Source organism: Lygodium microphyllum, chromosome 15, assembly GCF_053477565.2.
Source record: "Lygodium microphyllum isolate KBCC chromosome 15, Lygodium_microphyllum_v1.1.10, whole genome shotgun sequence".
NCBI classification, from domain to species: domain Eukaryota; kingdom Viridiplantae; phylum Streptophyta; class Polypodiopsida; order Schizaeales; family Lygodiaceae; genus Lygodium; species Lygodium microphyllum.
Genome location: NC_141149.1, coordinates 19161711 through 19168481, shown reverse-complemented (window position 1 = coordinate 19168481; position 6771 = coordinate 19161711).

The window sequence follows — 6771 nt, the reverse complement described above, 5'->3', positions numbered from 1 at the left end:
ATGGGACGGATGGCAAATTAGCTGAACCGGAGGGCGACTTCCGTTTTGGGCAGTTTATGAAAAGATGGGTGATTCCGCACTCTACGCACCTTTGGTTAGCTTTGTCCCTGTTTTGCTGCTCTCTTTTGGGGCAGCACGATGAGACATGACCGGGATGTCCACAAGTCCAACAAGTGACCGGATCCTATGGCTGCCCTCCTAGGCCTCTACCCCGTCCTCGTCCTAATGCCATCACCAGCACGGGTCAATAATCCATGAGGACCGCGTTGCCCTCGTCGTCATGCGAGATGTAAGGGTATATGTAGGTCTCTTCGTCATTGGGCTCCTCCACGTAGTGTACGGGAGCGTCGCTCGGTGGGTGGGTCACATAGGGACCAGGCGGTCTAGGAATGCCGGTAGGATTTATGTCCAGCCTAGGGACAGTTGGTTTCATATCGTTAGGCGCAGGTAGGGCTAGCGGGGCTCCCCGTCCGAAGAATGGCTACGGCCTGTTAGCCGGATAAGGCTGGTCGTAGGGTTGCGCGTATGGTAGTCTTTGTGGTAGTCTGCAGTGTGTGACATCATGGCCGAACCTACCGCAGTTAGCGCAAGGTCTTGACCTAGGGTCTTGACACTCTGCTGGCAGGTGGTTTCCTCCACAGTACATGCACTGGATGTGCAGACGCATCGGTCGCCTCAACATGTCTTGTATTTTGGCCAATTCCATCTTGACCTCGGCCAGCCTTGGTCCCGTCTTGGTGGTCTTCCCCTTATCTTGGGATGATGGGTTTGATCGCTCGCTAGAGGTTGACGTTCGATCTATGCTTCGCGGGTTAGTCTCTTCCAGAGTTGAGCTCCTAGAGCTTCGCTCTTTCAGCTGGTCATCGACTCTGATGGCTTCCTCAAAAACCCTGGCCACCACGTCTCGCTGCAAGCTTGAATTGCCTGCCAATGCCTTGTACAACTCCTCATCTCTAATTCCGCTGATGAATACAGTTGATATTGCTTTGTCTGTCGGTCGCTCGCCCAAGGGGATTCTCTTAAAGAGACTTCTCACATGGGTCACATAGTCGCGGATGTCCTCCTTCTCCTTCCGTTTGACATTCATCAAGCGTACTAGCAGGTTGTCAGAGTATCCGGGCTCGACATGTAAAATATTACACGGCGCAGCGAACAGAATCTGAGAAAGAGATAGAGAGTACACAACAGATAAGAGGAGAATCAGTAAATTCTTTAACTCCAAACAACTGATACAAAGATGGCTCTGTCCACCCGTGCGCTTCCACTGTGTGAAGCTTAGATGGCGATCTAGACAGAAGATAGGTGAAGAGCTTAAGGCTAGCTGGAACAACAACTCTGACTGGGTGAAAGATGAGTGTAAGATGGCTGCGAAGGGGTTTAGCTTTTATAGCCCGCGAAGGTCGTTAGGTCGGCCTGCTGACCGACCTACCATATGAGCCTCCACTAGTCGGCCAGGGAATATTCCAGGGAATATTCCCTTTACCATCGGGCCGGGGGCGCTGCCCCCGGACCCCCGCCAGGGGGGCCGCTGGCCCCCCTGGGACCCCCCAGCCAGGGGCCGCTTCCGCGGCCCCCGGACCCCACAATAGGGGCCCCTTTTAACTCCCTTACCACGCAACTCAATGCAATGTGCCTCGAGTTGCTACCAGCTTAACCACTCCGTCTAACCCAAAGATTAGACCCACAACAGTCACCTTTTTGCCATCCGGTCACATAGACCTCATCTGATATACAAGTCAGGACTCAACCAATGTCCGGGCTCACATTTGGCTTCTCCTCATAATGGGGGCCTTACAACTTTGAGCACCATGGATCATTGGTAGCACCTAATGAGGGTGGGGCATTGATCATATCTAACACCCCCCCTCAATGTCCACCCATAGGTGAACTATCTCCTCGGCCCAATGCCGAGTCTCTGAAGATGAACTTGAAGCAGATCCTTCGTAAGTGCTTTGGTGAAGATATCTGCTCCATTCTCCTCTGTTGGACAGTAGACCAATTCCACTATCCCATCCTCCATCAAATCACGCACATAGTGATACTGGATCTCTATATGTTTGGTGCGTGCATGAAACACTGGATTTTTGGCAATGGCGATGCAACTCTGATTGTCACATCTCAGCACAGTTGGTTCTTCATCCTGCACTCCCATATGCCATAGAATCCTTCTCAACCATACGGCCTCACATGCAGCAAAACAAGCTGCCTTGTACTCTGCTTCGGTAGAAGACAATGCCACTGTTGGTTGCTTCTTACTAATCCAAGAGAAAATTCCTGAACCCAAAGAGAAACAATAACCAGAAACTGACTTCCTGGAATCAATGTCTCCTGCCCAATCTGAGTCACAGTTCCCCACAAGAGAAGTTCCGAAACTGTATGTGATACCATAGTCAAGAGTTTTCTTCAAGTATCTGAGCACCCGCATCCCAGCCTTCCAATGACTCTCATGAGGTTTGTTTGAGAACCTGCTCAAAACACCAACAGCAAAACTGATATCTGGTCTGGTGTTACACAAGTAGATTAGACTGCCGACCAACCTCCTATACCTCCCAATGTCTGCTAGTGCTGATGTATCCTCAACGGATAACTTTACATTCACCTCCATAGGTGTAGCTATCTCCTTGCACTCGGTCATGCCAAATGCCTTCAAGATCTCCCATGCATACTTCTTCTGAGAGATGAAGATCTTTCCTGGCTCTTGCCAGACTTCAATCCCCAAACAATAGTGCAGCAAGCCCAAGTCTGTCATTTCAAACTCAAAACTCAAAGCCTTTCGAGTTTGGTTGATCATATCTTCATAGTCACCTGTAATAAGAAGGTCGTCCACATATAGGACAATCACTACAGACTTTTTACCATCCCTGTAAACATACAAGTTAGCATCTGAGGCACATCTTTTGAAGTTTAGGTTTAAAAAGAACCTATCTATCCGCTGGTACCATGCTCTGGGGGCTTGTTTCAGCCCATACAATGCCTTCTTCAGTTTACACACTTTGTTCTCAGAATGGGGGGCCTCAAACCCTGGTGGCTGAGCCACGTACACCTCCTCCTTGAGGTCACCATTTAAGAACGCTGACTTAACATCCATTTGGTACACTGGCCACTTCTTGTGGGCAGCCACTGCAAGTACCGTGCGAATAGTGGTCATTCTGGCAGTTGGGGCAAATGACTCTTGAAAATCAAACCCTTCAACTTGTGAAAATCCTTGGGCAACCAGTCTAGCTTTGTACTTTTCTAAGGTACCATCAGCCTTGTACTTTACCTTCCAGATCCACTTGGTGCCAATAATCTTCCGCTTTGCTGGCCGATCCACTAGCTCCCAAGTGTCATTCTTCATTATGCTGTCATACTCCGCCTGCATAGCAGCCTTCCATGATGGATCTGCAAGTGCTTCTTCTAAGTCAGTTGGCTCCTTTACTTCTCTCATAATCTCAACCATCAAGGCCATGTTGACTATGTGAGCAGAAGCCCTCCTTTGCTCCTCTATTCTCTGAGACCTCCTTGGTCCGTCTGCCTTCTCCTCAACAGATGCAGGCATAGGATTATTGTGGTCATAGAGCTGCTTCACCCAGCGCGGCAATGGCTTTTCCGGTGGGGTGATGTCAGGTTGGTGAACTTTTTCCTCATCATCTGAAGATGATGCTTCCTCCTCCTTAAGGATAGGGATAGCTCTCGGGACAGGTTCATAGTGGACTACTTCTTCGCTTGATGATAAAGTGGAAGACCTTGCCTTCTCCTCCTCCACTGTATGCGGCTCCTCCTTGAACACCACATCACGGCTCGCGATGATCTTCTTTGCCTCTTGGTCATATAACTTGTAAGCCTTCTGCTCATCACTATAACCCAAGAAGATACATTTTCTGCTTTTTGGTTGTAACTTGTTTCTCTTCTCATCTGGAACATGTGCATAACATTCACATCCAAAAATTCTGAAATGTGAGACAGATGGTTTCTTACCAGTGTAAGCCTCATGAGGTGTTTTTCCCTTGAGAGCCTTTGTATAGCTCCGATTTAGAATGTAGACTGCAGTATTAACAGCTTCAGCCCAAAAATGGTTAGGTAATCCCTTGCCCTTTAGCATGCATCTTGCCATCTCCACAATGGTGCGATTCCTGCGTTCCACAACACCGTTCTGCTGAGGTGTGTGAGGCGTTGTCAATTGACGCTTGATACCTTTGCTCTTGCAAAAGCCTTCAAACTCCTTTGAGTTGAACTCACCACCACCATCTGTTCTAAATTTCTTCACACTTTTCCCTGTTTCATTCTCAACAAGTATTAGCCATTCTTTAAACTTACCAAAAGCTTGAGCCTTATCACGAAGGAAGTACACCCACATCTTCCTACTGTAGTCGTCGACAATCAACATAAAATAAGAAGATCCCCCCAAGGCCTGTGTAGGCATCTTACCACACAAGTCAGCATGCACCAACTCTAGAGGAGCATGTGCTCTATTCTTGCTTTCTTGTGGAAATGCCTTTCTCTGTTGCTTGCCCATCATACAAGCTTCACATGGTTCCTTCAATTCAGTTATTGTAGGTAGGTGAGCAACCATACCTTGCTTTTGCATCTCCTTCAATACTGCAAATCCGATGTGTCCAAACCTTTCATGCCAAAGCTTACTCGTGCCCACTCCAGCGGTGGCTGTAAGAGCACTTAGCTCATACAGGTTGTTCCTTCTTTCTCCTTTGCCAACAATTGTGCCAGCACTATCAATAATTTCTGCACCTGTCTTCTTGAACCTCACTTCATGACCAAGATCAGTTATGGCAGCAACTGATAAGAGATTTCTTCTGATTTCGGGAACATACAACACATTTGAAAGCTTTTTGACTTCACCATTTGCAGCAACAAAAGAAATAGTACCTGTGCCCGCAGCAGGGCATTTAGCATCATTTCCAACCGTCACAGTGATGGATTCTTGTAGAGGCTGCATAGAACTGTATAGACCTTTCTTGTTGGTCATGTGACGGGAGGCCCCACTATCCAACACCCAAGAGTCAGTGGTAGATTCTTCTTGCGCCGAGGAGCACACTTCCTCAATGGTCGCCATGAATAATTCCAACTCTGCTTCAGCCGTATTGGCTGTCTCTTTCCCTTTAGTTTTAAGGGTACCATTCTTTTCATCTGCCTTCTTGACACGACAATCTGCAATTGCATGTCCTTTCTTCTTACAGTAGAAGCACTCTCCTTGAAACTTCTTCTTGCTGCCCTTCTTCTTTTTGTCACCATCATTTTTGGTGGAGGAAACACCTTTGCCTTTTGCATTGGCAGAGAACGCAGCATCTCCATTGTTGCTTCCTTCTCGGGCTTTCAGCCTCAACTCCTCCTCCATTAATAATGCACAAAACTCCTCAAAAGTCAAAGCTTGAGGTCTCACCTGAGTATTAAGGGCAGTTACTAGTCCATCAAACTTTTGTGGACAAATCCGAAGACACCTCCGAGCTAGCTCTTCGCTAGTCTTTTGTATCCCAGCGCCAGCCATCTGGTCGCGCAGATTCTTAATCCGAGTGATGAATGCTTCAACCGTCTCTCCTTCAGCAAACTTCTCCGCTGCTAGTTGATTCTCCAAGTTTTGAATCCTTGTTTGGTTTCGTGTTTCATACTGACTCCTTAGTACATTCCAAGCCTCTGACGCTTTGGTTGTATGCTGAATCAGAGTCAAAACACTGTCAGAACAGCTTGTAACTAAGGCACACAATGCATCTGCATTCCTTCGTTTCCAAGCTCGTAGAAGATCTGCATTCGGAGGAATCATCACACTAGGATTTGATGGGTCGGGGGTAGGCTGTGGTTCTGCGTCAGTCCCCAGCACAGTCTCCAGAAGCTCATAAGAATCAAGGATAGTTGTAATTTTGAACTTCCACAAGGTGTAGTTTGTACCATCTAACTTGCCTTCGCTGAAGGTTGGTGGACGAATCCTCAGTGTTTGAATAGCCGGTACAGCAGCACCACCTCCTGCACCGCTTCCTGATGCGCCAGAACTGCTTCCCGGAGTCGACATCGTTTCTCTTTGCTGTTGAAGCCTTTGCCTCTTGCACGCTCTCCGATCTCTAGAGCCCCCTGGGCTCTGATACCATGTAAAATATTACACGGCGCAGCGAACAGAATCTGAGAAAGAGATAGAGAGTACACAACAGATAAGAGGAGAATCAGTAAATTCTTTAACTCCAAACAACTGATACAAAGATGGCTCTGTCCACCCGTGCGCTTCCACTGTGTGAAGCTTAGATGGCGATCTAGACAGAAGATAGGTGAAGAGCTTAAGGCTAGCTGGAACAACAACTCTGACTGGGTGAAAGATGAGTGTAAGATGGCTGCGAAGGGGTTTAGCTTTTATAGCCCGCGAAGGTCGTTAGGTCGGCCTGCTGACCGACCTACCATATGAGCCTCCACTAGTCGGCCAGGGAATATTCCAGGGAATATTCCCTTTACCATCGGGCCGGGGGCGCTGCCCCCGGACCCCCGCCAGGGGGGCCGCTGGCCCCCCTGGGACCCCCCAGCCAGGGGCCGCTTCCGCGGCCCCCGGACCCCACAATAGGGGCCCCTTTTAACTCCCTTACCACGCAACTCAATGCAATGTGCCTCGAGTTGCTACCAGCTTAACCACTCCGTCTAACCCAAAGATTAGACCCACAACAGTCACCTTTTTGCCATCCGGTCACATAGACCTCATCTGATATACAAGTCAGGACTCAACCAATGTCCGGGCTCACATTTGGCTTCTCCTCATAATGGGGGCCTTACAACTTTGAGCACCATGGATCATTGGTA